The sequence below is a fragment of the Lepidothrix coronata genome, unplaced genomic scaffold (assembly GCF_001604755.1).
Source record: "Lepidothrix coronata isolate B3197 unplaced genomic scaffold, Lepidothrix_coronata-1.0 Scaffold59, whole genome shotgun sequence".
Lineage (NCBI taxonomy): Eukaryota > Metazoa > Chordata > Aves > Passeriformes > Pipridae > Lepidothrix > Lepidothrix coronata.
Window position 1 is genome coordinate 1,537,075 of NW_016690239.1, and position 14,978 is coordinate 1,552,052.

The window sequence follows — 14,978 nt, forward strand, 5'->3', positions numbered from 1 at the left end:
TGCCTTGCTACCTGACTCCTTCATTCATCCCATACACATTGACTTCGAAATTGTGCAGCTTGGAGGTTTTCTACGACCATGGCCTGTATTCCAGAAGTTTTTTTAGAATGAGATTAGAGGAAATGAGATGATCCTTTGAGAAACATTAGTTACAAGTATGATTTGGAGTAAGCTGTGGGGATCTGTCTAGAGCAAGGAGTCAGTTTGCTGCTGTTCTTTGTTTGGCGGGCCAAGCTGGGTGGTGACAGCACTGGTGGCTGAGACTGATGGGAGGGACAGTGAGGCTGGGAGTCAGAGGAGTTGGAGGGGAGGCCGGCAACTGGGCTGTGCAGTCACAAGTCATTTGGTGGCAGGGAGGAGATGACCACCAAAACTCAGAGCTGGCAGGGACAGCAGGAGGAGGGCACTCTGTCTAAGCAGCAATATCTTTCCACTATCAGTAAGCAGAAGACCATTTATCTGATCCTTTTTGAGGGTCTGGCCATTATTCTGCATAAAGAACAGCAAATACAGTTTGGCAGACCATGTCATGGATTCCTGTGTTATGTATACAAAGACTTTTCTTTAATGATCTTCATTAAGCAGTGCAGTCCTATAATATTCATCTAATTGCTTCACAAACTTTAATTAGCAAATTTACTGCATTTCTTTGCAAGGTTACATTCTTATCCTGTTTTATATTGAGAAAGCAGACACATTAATTCAAGTGTCTGGTAATTTTGGGGAGCCAAAATGAAATGTCTTGGGTAACATACATCTGTTTCAGTCACAGCTCTGAACTGAGGACAGTTGCAGGAAGTACTGTGAAGATTGTTACAATCAGAATCAATGCACACATTCATATATATTTTTTTTTCTGGTGATGATGGTGCTGGAACTTTTATTAAAACCTATTAAAAAAGCAAAACCTCTGAAGAAAATATTGAGATTAGGAATTCAGTTATTTGAAAGCTGAAACACCCTAGAATTTTGTGTATATGCTGCAATGTGCTATTTAAAGACCAAGTACCACATTCTTTTCTTCCTAAGACCATAGCTGTATTCATTACAGGATGACTGATACTCAGAAACAAAAAAACCCAACAATTGTCTTGATGTGAGACATCACTTTGTTGCTGAAGGCGGAGCTCACTAAGTCAATGTAGGGCAGGAAGAGAGAGGATAGTTTTATGAATAGAATGGAAATGGATTTGGTACTTGTTGGGCTTTTGGTGAGGCTGAACATTTTGGTTAAATTGAGATTTGGCTAATAGTCTAAGTATCTTGTGTACCAACATTTGGGAAAACCCAGCTTAAAACAGCTCTATGATCTCAAAATTGAAGTGCTGAAGATTTGTTTGCAGAACTGCTGAGTATGCAAAACAGCAAAAGTCCACAAATGTGCTCTAGATACAGAAAACATTACAGAATGTAAATTCTTGAAAGGATCAGACCAGAATCCTCTCAGACTAGATTCCTCATTAACTAATGGGCTCATCTGGAATTTATATTCCAGCTATCAAATGAGAATAACAGTAGCATCTCCCCTCACAAACATCTTCTGAAAACATGTTCATTACAGACAGAAAAACTATTGGATATTGCAGTGATTATACAAGAAATGCATCATGAGAAAGGAGAGGATGCATGATGAACACATGCAGAATATGTTTGTCATTTTATTTTTATTGTTCAGCATTGTTCCTCTTAAGAGGACCGTCTGTTTTCTACAGTGAGATTTGCGTCCTCTGGGATTAAAGATTACACCATAGGTCCTGCATATAACAGCTAATTTATAGACTTTCTAGTCTTGTTAGCATCTAAATTTTTAACCCTTATTGTCTTTTATTTCATGATAGTTTTGCAGTAAGAATTGCTTAATGTATGCCATTGGTACTAATTTAACTGCTTTAAGTAAAATCCAGTATTACAAAATCCTTCTGTGTGAGGGAATATATTTAGTTCATTTTATTCGAGCACATGCCTGGCAAGCCATTAGCAGCTGCTACTCTAAAATTCTGTGAACTGAGTTAATATTAAGAAGGAGAAAGCTCAAATGCCAGCTGTTTTCCAGCTGGTACGTATGGGACCAAGTTCATGTTTATTATCACAATATATAAGGACAGATCTGATGCAGTCTGTTCTACACCAGTGACAGTACTGCAGGATACCTTTGTGTTAGGTAGTAATGTAACAGACTTTATACTTATATTCTTTAACTTTCTGAATGGAATAAAGTAATTCATTTCTCCGTGAAATATTTTCTTTAATATGTCTAGACATGGCATATTTGAAACAGAACTGTTTCTAATAAATGCCTGACAACTCATTGAGAATCTTTCTTGTACTTGTGTTTCACTGCATAGAGTTGCTACATTGCTGGATGTCTATCCAGTCATATACCTTTGTATTCCTCCTTACCATCTGCTAGAATTGGAACCTCAGTGCATTTACTGGAGGCAATTATTCATTGTTTTATTTGAGCCCTAAATATTTGAAGCTACAGATAGTTCTTTAGCTCTATGAGACTTCTTTAGCTCTATGAGACTAAGTGGACTTATGAAGAAAAGAGGTATCTAATTAAAAACTGTGTGCATATAAACCTTTATTCTAGTATATGCAAAGCAAAGTGTACCAGACTTTTTCTATTACTTTCAACATGGATCTGAAGAAGACTGTAATTATTTTGAAATCAGATGCTTATTTCCACTGGAAAATACGCACACTTTATGTCTATCCTGGTCAGGATAAGCAGTTTCTAGAGTTTTGGGGTTTTTTTAACAAAGTAAAACATTTATGTTGCCACCTGGGAAAAGACCTTAATATTATTCTAATACCCACCAAAAAATTATGGACCATCCACAAGTTGAATTTGTGGAATCCTGAACCCATTGCATTTATGCAAATACATTAAATAATCAGTGTAAAGTGACAGATGATGCTTGAAACATAATCTAGATCTGTATCATCAGCAGATAATAATATTAAGTTATTATTTAGGAAGTCCTAGAAAAATGGGGTGTTGTGATGCAAGCTGCATCTGTGTGTCATATTCTCAATATCTGTCAGCTGGATTTAATTTTGTACTATTTTTAAATTGTTTTTTATCATCTTGCCCTCTTGTTCTGTTCCACCATCTCCTTCTGTATTTTATTTTTTTATTTTTTTGTTTTCTTCTTTTCAAGATAAAATATCACCATTTCAGGATAACACTGTAGTTTTATGATATGTCCTACCTTCTTACCTGCTGACTTGTATTTATATTTAAATAAACTAACATATATATATTTGAATATGGTTCAAGCAGGTCACTTCCTTATAGTGGGAAAAGAACTTTTGAATTAGATTCTGTTTGTGAGTTGTGTAGATACCAGCAGTAGGATTTCCAGATGTTATCCCAGGAAAGGACGATCCTTCTCACAAGTTCGGTGCTCAGACGCCGTGCAGGTACACTTGTACTGGATCCATACCTGAGCAGTAGCAACCAGATACACAGAGCACTTTAGGTACATCCTACCATTCTTGGATATACCATGCTCTCTGGTGAATCCATGAGACCCTAACAATCTCTTCCATCTGGAAATGGTTTGAAAGATTCCCCTGTAAATTCATACAGCTACTGAAAACAGGATCCATTTTCTCTCTCTTTAAAGACAGCGCAGTCTGGCTTTTTTCACTGCACTGTTTCTCTTCTAATGGACTGCTCCAAATGCTCTCATACTGTGCAGTGAAGCATAAGTATTTTGCAAATGGTACTGGCCTGTGTGCTGAGTGAGGGAGCAGAGGTCTTCCTGTATAATCCGATTTCAATCAACTCACTCTAATCACTACTGATAGTTGCAAAATTTAGCCTGGATCTGCTCTGGTAATCTAGATTGACAGGAGGTAAAAGTAAAAGGACAGAAGGGCAGAGGAACAAAGAGAAACGAGCAGGGACAGTGATTTTCTGTCTTTGCTTCCCTTTCTGGGACGCGTGTCTGTGCCGGCGAGTGAGCCCAGCGTGGCGGCAGGTGCCGGGAGAACAGGTGCCCTCCGCAGGGCTAGAGCTGCAGCCACCACACCACGGGCACTGGCAGTGCCACAGGTACCTGCATGATCTGTTGGCATGTATTATTTATTGACACTGAGATCCTAATTCTCTTAATTACTCAAAAGATCCTGGGGTCGTGAAATATTCAGGTATAGCAGCAGTTAAACAGTGCATCCATCCAGCAGCTGTGTATCTCTGACATCCTCTGAAGGCAAGTGGCTTCCAGTGTTGGGCTTCATTCTCCTACAACCTCAGAGCTTGGGTGGAAGCTTGGAGGATAACTGAACTCTGCATTTTCTCACTGAAAGGATAAAGTGTCTGTGAGAATAAGTCTTTTTGACTTTTGGTTTTAACTTTTCCAAGAGAAGAGCCAACTTTGGATTTCATGGATATACAGAAGTACAACCAGCTGCTGCTGAAGACAGATGTGTCTTGGTTTGACTGGATTGTACATCGGGAAGAAAAATGACTTTTTTTATTGTTACCTGACCACATGCTCAGAGTGCCTGTGTCAGCCAGGCTAAGGGAGATACACCCTGGTGTAACCAAGGCACCTGGACTACCCCTCCATCTGACTTTCCATGCTGGTGGGGCTGTTGTTGGTCTTTTCAGCCTTGCATGTTGCCATGCTAAAAACACCCAAGGCTAAAAATGTGTCCTGGGTAAGTACAAAAGAATGAACAAAGTTTCTATAAATATACATTTTTCATATATATATATGAATATGCTTCTCTCTATGTATGTAGAAATATAAACTTATACAGACTGAGGTATAAGGTAGATGAAAAGATTATAAATCATTAAATATCATAATTATTTAAAGTATTCCTAAGAATTAAGAAAAAAGCATACAGTATTTTGAATACTAGAATTTGGAGGAACTGTATTAGAAAATTTTACAATTAGAGACTCTCAGCTTACTTGTTTTTTATATATACTTTTCATCTATGCTGGTAAAGGATTTGTGCTGTGTACTTTTAAATCCATCGCAAAATTGCTGTGGCTTTCAGGGTGCACGGTCAAGGTTTTATGGTTTAAAGATCTTGAGGGGTTCAATGACCAATTATAGTTTAATTTCTATTTTCTTTTATTTCAGTAATTTGATACTGTAGGTGTTCTTCTGTGTGGTATGATTCACATCTTTAAGCATTATTTAAAAAGTCCAGGAATTGTTTCAGTATGTTGTTCTAATACACAGTGGGATGAGGGAGTCCGTTTTAGTGTCTTTTCTGTTGACTTTCCTCTTTTTTTTACTAAGAAAATACATTTTTATTTTGTTCTTATGTGTTATTTCTGTGCCAGAAACTAGGATTTTTATTGGGGAATAAAGTAAGCCACAAAATATAATTCCTAAGTAACAGTGCCCTTTCCTAACCCCCATCATGTATGATTATACAACGCTACCAGTGCACAGCCTGCTCTAGCAAATAAGCAGAATATCATTAAATCCCAGTTCCATGTAGAGTCCTGGAAATGCTGACAACTGCTCAGTAGATAGCTTTAGGGCTTCTTCAGTGACCTCTGAGTCCCAAATACTGCCCCAACTCTGTTCACCATGACTGCATTGCCTTTTCTACAGTGCTGGGGTTGTTTCGAAGTAAAGGATGTTGCTGCCAGTTGTGAGGATACAGATACCTTCCCTTCCCTGCTTAGTGATTAATAGCTATGAAAATGCATTAAATTTCAGATTAATTAGAAATTTAAGTATGTTCATGAAGCAGGTTGTGGTTTTATGTAAGCACGGTTGAGAGGTGTTTGTATCCCCCAAATTATGTTCTGAGGAATAAACTGCTCACATACAAAGTGTGTCTTCCTGGAAGTAGAAATCTCGTATGTTTGCAGCTATGATGGTCTCCAGGTTTGGGTATTTAAATATAAGGTATATTTAAGTATTGAAATATGTGTTTCTGTTTCTGTTGGAGAATGCTGAGGTACTTATTACCCATGGGTTTGCAGCATGGAATAATTACCAAGAATAAAATAAATAAGTCCTCTCTCCCACTCCATGCTTTCACTACCAATTTGCATAAAAAAGGAATTAGATATATGCTGTCATGGAAATGGTAAATTTTGGTAATTGTTTCAATTGTGTGATTGATACAGATTTTATCTATCATAGCATAGCTCTATGTTGTAGACATTAATGACCTTTAATTGTTTCACTAAACCCATAGTTGCACACATGAAATGTATAAAGTATAAACTGATTTGAAAATTCCTGTGCAAATATGACAACTTACATGATTGCAACTATGTGCTATATAAAGAAATAGATGCAGCATCCAAACCACTGTAGCTTTTGGTATTACTTCTACTTCATATACCATTTTCATGTTAAATAAAACCCACAAACAAACCTGCAAAAGTTATCTGTAAGGATTTCTGACTTTGTTTTGAACTAAGTGTGTTCTATTAGTAATTTATAATTGTGACTGAATAGCTGCTTGAGCAAAAGTAAGAAATTCATAGTTATAAAAAGATGAAGATAGTTTCATCTAATTCTTACATTTATCTCTTGCTCTTCAGTTTTATTGTGGGATGTGTGTGTTAAATCATTCCATCCATCTTTGGCAATACAATCTAAAAGTCACTCACTACTAAGTGATAGAAGGTATCACTTCTCTAGTAAGTATAATTTTGTGATAAGTATTTTAAATGAAAAAAAAAAAAGAAAAAGAATACCTATTGCATCAAGAATGTTTAAAACAAGTAATGAGAATAGTGATTTTTTTTTAGTGCTCTAATGTTTTGAAAATCTGACGTATCCTGCAGTGAAGTATAAGGGCACCTTACAGAATCAGATATCTGCTCAAAGTATCACTTGGTTTAAATCCCAGCAGGTGGGATTATCTTCAACTCCCTGAAAATCTGGATTTTGACTCTGAAAGTTTTACCTGTCTGGGGATTTGATCTTGATCTTTGTGCATATGCAGTGAAAATATGAGGGTCCAAGGCTGAATCACAAGGATGAGTGCATGAAAAAAATTTTGGCTGTAATCTAGCAAGACACTTTGACATCTGGTGAAATTTTGCCTAATTTTTCACCTGCACAGTATTGAGCTTGTGGCCAACCACTTTGCTGAATCAGGGTCTTTGCTAAATTTTTGCTATTCTGTGATTGAAGTTGACATTCCATCTTTGTATGTTTAGCATACAATGTTCTTAAGGACAGAAACCACACTGTGCTGGTGTATCTTTTTATCAAAAAACTGCTACCTGCATAATTCGTAGTTTCTCTTCAGGGACTTGAAGTGCCTACCTGAGTGCCTGCCCTTGTGAAAAAGAAAATCCAAACCTGCTACAATGTTTGAAAACTAGGCAGCTTCTGGGACCTTTGCCAACATTTTGCACCAACGTGTCTGACAATGCTGACTACTACAAGGACCCTCACCTCAGAAATAGCAAGGCTGAAAAATTAATATCTCATATCTTTCAAGCACTGAGGAGTCAACAACTTCTTAGTGTGTTGTTTCATCCCCAGAAGCTCTTCAGATGCCATTTGATAGATCTGCATGCCTTCGATATGGGCTCTGTGACTTGCGGCCATGGTTTTGTGGATATGATCACAAGGAAAGCTTTGATTGCTGCTATGTGTGGTGTCTGGCTTTTTAAAGGCAGTAAATGGCCTCCTAGGAGCTGTGGGGAGTTTTAACTTATGTGGAGAATATTTTCACTTCTCTCTCTAATGGCTGTTGGTGCTACCACATGTGAATGTTTTTGAAAGTTACTGGGAAGAACTGAAGCTGACCTAGACAAGAAGACTGTAAAATCTATTTGTCATCTAGTGCCTTGGGGTTTTTTATATTTGATTTGCAAAATGCATTCATCTAATTATCCCTAATGGAATAATTTTGTCAAATTGACTCCTATTGACATGAATTTAATTTTCATTGTCTAACATAAACAATTTGATTGTTTGTTTCTTTATGTAACAAAGCTACCTTTGAGCTCTGTGACAACTGTAGTTAGGACCTACAACTGTGGAAAAACCAGTAGGTTGCAATAAATGCAGCTATGTGACATGATATATTTCTTTAAACCATGTTTTCAACCTAGGCATCAGATGCTGGTGAGAACTTTGAACTAGGAACTTTGAAATTTGAAGTACCATAGCATCTTCAAAATATTGTTTTATGTGTGTTAGTGAAAGATTTCTCCCCTATAGTTTCTTTAAACTATTTGGCTTGTCTGTTATACCAGTATATTAAAGGAATAAACACCAGTATTCTATAAAAGTATATAAATTCCAGTATTCTATAAAAGACATCTAATTGTGTACCTGATGTAATTTTCAAGGGTAACATCATTTTAGTATTCTAACTACAATAATTTTTACCTATCCAAACGTCCTCTGGTCTTTGGAACCTTATGAGCCCTGCTGGAGGGCCACAAACCTTGACTCTGTGCCAAGGCAACCTACTGAGCAGAAAGGTCATTGAGCCATAAATGCACAAAAATAAATTCTAGCTCTTTAGCTGAAAGCTGTAGAGCCTCCCGCCATGCTCTGCTGCAAGTAGTTATAGATTGTGGCACCCACTGCAAAAAAAGAGCAAAATCTACGTGCCACTTCGGTAGAGTAACTCTTCTTCCCTGAAACAGAGGTTGGGGTGGGTGGGAAATTTGCTGCGTTGCTATTACTGTAAGTAGGATGCTTATGAGTGCGTACACAGTATGTTTCTGCTTTTATTAATATTTAAATTGAGTTGTCAGTGTTGGTATTTAAGAGAAAAATCTTCTTGATTGCAAAGTATCTTTTATCTCTGTCTTCTTAATTATTAACACTCTTTGTTGCACACCTACTATCACTCAAGTTCAAAGGAATGGAATTTACAGAGGAGAAATACTGACTTTAATGTAATTAACTAAATTTTAATTCCTGGTGAATTCCCTCAGCTAATAAAAGGGATTGATATTTCTATCTCACTTTATTACTTAAGAAGTTACGTGATGATCCACATGGTATTACAACAGTACAGAAAGTGAGTGAAGAAAGAAGTAAAAGAGGATGCAAATAATGAAATATGCTTGTTCTAGCTCAGAATATTTCAAGATAGGATGGGTCATTGGTGGAACATTTATAGAATAGTTCAGTTATATTGAAACTCTTGAAAACTGAAAAAATGGAAGATTATGTAGTCAAAGAAAAAGGGAGAGGAGGAGATAAAATTCTAGGGTAGAAAAGGGAGATAAAGTAAAAGGCAAAGTAGAGCTTTGAATCTAAGGAGATGTGATAGTATTAGAAAGAAAGGATTACCCAAATGCAGAAATACCAAGAAGAGGATGTAGCTACATTAAGAGCTCTATTTTTGTGTCTTCATTTGGGATCAACTTGAAAATAGGAAACTAAACAAGTAGTTTGAAGGACAGAGAGTGCAAAAAGCCTGGAAATAATAGGAAAGTTACCTAAATATGATTTCATGTTTACCATGAAACATGAAAGATTATGGTAATACGAATGAAATTTGATGTGCTTCTAGCAAAGAGGACAAAAGGTTCCCTTGCATGAGTTGTCTTGCTTGAGGTTCTCACGTGTCCTTTGAAAAATCGTGACTCTTGCCATTTGAATATTAACATAGCTGAAACAGCTGTAGGTATTTTTGGCTGAAATGTACCATTACTGGTGACAAACAGAAAAATAAAACAAATATTGTGTGTTACATTGCTTATGAAGTGGTGTTTCTTTTCAGTAAATTGATAGGTTGCTGTTTTAGTTCTGTCTTGGCCTGAGCTTAGTGTATGCTAATGAAAAATTATACTCATTCTGTCAAATAATCATGGACTGAAATGACATTGTAATTTGCTTTTTTCCTGGTTGTTATCAAGTCCTCAGTTTCTATTGGAGACAGGTCTTAGCATTCTTGGGTAATAGGCCAAGCTTCTTCTGCAAAGTTCTGATGTCAACTTTGTCTCTCTCTGCTGGCAGCACAGGTTTTTTTCTATTAATAGAGGTAGGCCTGGGTTATCTCCATCCCTCAGAGGCAAACCTGTGAGAAAACTCCTGTGGCTGCTGAATTGTCTTTCTTGGCTTGCACAGTGCTCCTGTGGTGTGCTACAGAAAGTTCAGGGGATTCAAAGCACTAGGAAAGAAAAGGCAAAAAGCTTAGCTGCATATTATCCCTTCCTCTGTTTTTTCTTTTACTTATTTATCAGTGTAATTCCCGCTGATTTTGGTTTGAGGTACATTCATAATCCGATTAGCAAAAAGGTCATCAGGGCATGCAGAACTTTGAGTAGTCTGCTGTAAGCTAGAGGACTTGCTTTCCTTGACATTTCTGAACGTTTTCCCTTGAACCAGGGGAACCAGGATTCTGCCACATCCTCAGAGCAGCTGGGCTGTGCCAGCAAACAGAGCTGCATGGATGGCAGCTTCTTTGGGAAGTATTGGCCCATGTGCAAGGCTGCAATTGCACTTGGTCTGCTGGCACTGGGAGTCTGGGATAGATGGGGGTGATACATCCCCATTGATAACACTGCTTGACTCAGGCAAGACTGCCTGATCTTTAACATTAGGCAATCATGTCTGAAAAATTAATGAGGCATTCCAAATTGGAATCTATCATTAATTTTAGCACTGCATCTTTGTGGAGAGTGTGCTGAGTTTGCGACTACTAGGCAGCAATTTTAAAGAGTTTGGAGGACAATTTATGTTAAAGGTAGAAAGTTGTTGTTAACTGACTTCATACAGTAATGAGGACTTAACATTCCCAGAATACTTTTTTGTGAATACCATGCAATAGCATATACAAGCATTTACCACAGACTTCTAACTGCTACTTCTAAGCTCTGTGGACTTCTGTAACCACACAAATATAATGGGGAAGGTAAGAGGAATATGTTTTCCCCTTCTTAAGATGTAAGAGTTAGAGGTAGGGTTTTTTCACTATCAAGAGTTAATAACAAAACAAGAAGTTACCAGTTGACCCAGTCACAACTGATTTGAGCTACCTTGAACTGTCTTGAAATTTTTAGAGGCCTTATGTTTATTCTGGGAGAGAGGAGAGTGTAGGAAAAAATACAAACCTGACTTTGAAGGTAATGTCATCTGAGTTAAATAGAAGGTGAAATTACAGAAGCATCTGTGCATAAAAGGAAATTATACCTATTTTTCTCAGCAGTATTTTTATTGGCCTTTGACATTACAATCTGGACACAGGAATGCCAGCTGTATATTCCAGTGGTTTAGTTATTTCTATTGTAATTTTATTTTTTCTTTCATAAATTTTTTGCCCCTGCAAAAATTGGAGATGCTTGCAATACAAATGTATACAGTAATTTTCCTATATTTAAATTGCAAAGATTAAAACTGTCTGGGGTTGCAATTTAGGACAAATTGCCAGATATATCTCGCATTTCTAGAGGCATAAATGGGCCTAGAGTGAATAAAGTGTAAATGGATTATTTTTCCAATGATGCATGACAAATTTAAACATGTAACTCAAAACAATAGTGCACTAATGGGAGAATTATTCCTAAAACTATGGTAGCCAAGGGAAACAGAAAGGTAGGCAAGAGAGTGGATAGTGGACATTTAGGGCTGAGAAAATACTGCAACTCTATGAATACTCTATAAAAACTAAAGAAGATAGAGAAGTTTTAACTCATTCATATTTGCCTAATGTTACAGATGATAGGGAAATATTTTGTTCCGTTGAACACACTAGTGCTGTATGTTAAGGCTGTATATTTTTGGTTTGGATTCATCTTTCTCCCTTTTAAAAATACTTGTCCTCATCACAGTTGCTAAATTTCAACTGGAATTCTGCTCGTGTATAGATTTGGTAATGTCCTGCTGTTATTTTATACCATTAAGTTATGTTGTCCTTCAAGTAATGTGTGATATGGAACAAAAATTATGCATATTGTAAAAGAGAAATGTTCAAGAAATGTGTCCATATTTTTTTAAAAATTTTGGATACAGCTGATCAGAATTTCATGTTCAAACTGTTAATTGTTTTTGAGTATTTAGGTCCAATTTGAATGTAATACTGTGCAGAAAACTAAGCCAAGTACACCATTTATTTTTATTATTTATTGTAGTAGAAAGAACTATGATAAAAATTACCACAATAAAAAAAAAGCAGCACCTTTAACATAGTTTCTCTGAATGGTCATCAGGAAATACTTACCTAGTTACTATAAAGTGTGTATTTGTTTCCTCCTAAGGTGTCAGTAAGCTGTGTAGTAAGATGTCTTCTATATAATGAGAACAGCATCATCACTTGTTAACACAGAATATAACAGTTGATTACTAGACTAGATAAATCTCAAGAAAGATATGCAGAGGTATGTCAAACAGAAAAAAAAAAGCTACAAATACCCTGCAAAAAGGTTATGCATGTGGATACACATTGTCAATGAAAATACCTCTCTTTCCCACTATACATGATTTCTAAATGTTTTCAGTCACAAGTGAAACATCTTGGAAATGAAAGAAGAAATTCAAAGAGAATGTGAGAGTGACATTAATTTGCTCTGAAAAAGCAGTAAAGAAGCAAATATAGGTGTAAAAGCTCTAGGTTTCAAGAATTCAAAAGTCCAGACTTGCACCTAGAGCCTGTTGGTGAGTCCTACTCTGCAGCAGCTCAAAGGATGGCCTTATATCTGATGTTCCACTATCTCTACTTCCTAATTTCTTTCAATTCATGTTGGTTTGGGTAAATAAGTATTTGGGTACTATAATAGATTCAGTTCTATCAGATACAGCATACTGAATTCTTGCCGTATTTCCAGACCAAATGCTTTTCTCCTCATTTCAATATGTCTGGCTTCTCTTCCAGGAATATCCTACTCCATGAAATTTCTGCCATGTTATAGAACCTGGTTCTTGAATATAAAGTATTTTTAATCAACTCTGTGAGAATTTATTAAGCAAATTTAATTTGATAAACTTCAACAGACACTCTCATACTTTCTGTAGTATCTTGCTTACAGAATTTTTAGAAAATAATAGGAGTGTCTTTGCAAACCACACCTCAGTTTTTTAGTTTTCAGCATTCCAAAGCAGTACCATATTCTTCATGTGCGAATTATTTTATTACAGGCTCATCTATGTGTATTACTTGCAGGTTTTTCTATCTTATGGCTTTTTCTTCCACTGGAAGAACTGCTGTGACAAACAGTTATTTATATTTTTTGATGTGACTTCCCTTGAGTCTTCCAGTCATTTTGAGGTTTTATTGTCTGATTTCCCTCTATATCCACTCTGTGTTGAATAAAGAATTCATATGCACCATAGGAGACAGTAATCAAAAGGGAAGACCATGAAATTCAACCAAGACAAATGCAGGGTCCTGTACCTGGGGAAGAATAACCCCATGAACCAGTATGGGCTGCGGGCTGACCTGCTGGAAGGTAGCTCTGTGGAGAAGGACATGGGTGTTCATGAGCCAGCAGTGTGCCCATGTGGCCAGGGACATCAAGGATATCCTGCGCTGCACTAGGAAGAGCACTGCCAGCAGGTCGAGGGAGGTGATCCTGCCCCTCTGCTCAGCCCTAGCAAGGCCCAGTCTGGAGTGGTGTGTCCATTTCGAGGCTCCTCAGTACAAGAGAGACATGGAGCTATTGGATCAGATCCAGCAGAGTGCTATGAAGATGATTGGGGCTCTGGAGCATCTCTCTTACGAGGAATGGCGAGGAATTACGAGGGGACCTCATCAGTGTCTATAATTACCTGAAGGAAGGGTGCCAAGAGGATGGATCCAAGCTCTTCTCAGTGATGCCAGGTAATAGTACAAGAGGCAGTGGGCAGAAACTGATGCACAGGAAGTTCCTCTGGAATGTGAGGAAGAGCTTCTTTACTGTGCAGTGACTGAGCACTGCAACAGATTACTGAGAGGTTGTGAAGTCTCCCTCACTGCAGACATTCAAGAACCATCTGGATGTAATTCTATTCAACTTGCTCTAGGATGACCCTGCTTGAGCAGGGAGGTTGGGCCAGATGACCCACTGGGTCCCTTCCAACCTGACCTATTCTGTAATTCTGTGAAATATGTTCAGCACTGTCTAGTGTACTAGGTACTCTTATTGTGAGTAAGGATAATATTTTTGTTAAATAATATTAAACATGTTATTTCTTAAATATGCATGTTATTTCTTAAAATAAGACTAGTAAACAATTTGACAGAGATGCATTTAAAAAACATAATCTCCTTAAGACTGAGAGGAAGCTATTAAAAAAAATTGCGTGTTACTGTGTTTGGTCCTTTGAGTGCATTAATATGCAAGATATTATTTTACAGATTTTTTCATTGCTGCACTTCTGAATGAGGTTTCCTGTTGTTAAACTCCAAGTACCAAAAGTTCTGGCTTACTCCTTCTTGGGCTAACAAGGACCATTCAGATGTCCTTGAAGTTAAAGTTCCTTCCTAAAGATACAGGAATATCTAAAGACATCAGGAAAACCAGAACGAAATCCAAAAAGCACAAGGGGAACGGGGAAAACAAAGTAATGTTATCCCAGCTGTTGATATTTACTTCTTTATTTGTTTCATATTAGAAGGCATGGATCAGACACGACATATTCTGAGAAACTGCTTACTCTTTATAAATCGTCATCTCAATCTAGTCCTAGAGCTGTTCTTGCCTGTTGGTGACAATGGGATGTTACTGGAATGCCTTTATTAGTTGTCAGAAATTAGAACAATAGTTAATATGGTCTGCTGTGATTCAGACAGGTGAGTATGAAGCGGAAGCACCAAAGTACAACACCCAAATTCAAGAACTTTCTTCTCACAAAAACCTTGATTTGCAAAATCGGAAGTTGCTCATATACCGTACCTCATTTCTCACAAACCAGACAACTAATTTTTTGGTTCTGTTTGATTGATCACTTAGAAAAAAGTGCACTTCCTTCTAATTTTATCAGACTTTCTATTGTACAGAAATTGAGATTTTAATTAGTGATTTCTGAACAGTGACAAAACAAAGATTTGTAAGTTCTTGGTGTGCATATGTGCATGGAATACTGTGC

At 37.1% G+C, this 14,978-nt stretch overlaps 1 protein-coding gene across 1 annotated transcript in view; it reads left to right on the top strand.

Moving 5' to 3' along the window:
• The window catches only part of CACNB2 (calcium voltage-gated channel auxiliary subunit beta 2), a 183,049-nt gene that overhangs the window by 17,329 nt on the left and 150,742 nt on the right, over positions 1–14,978 (top strand). The window lies entirely within an intron of this gene.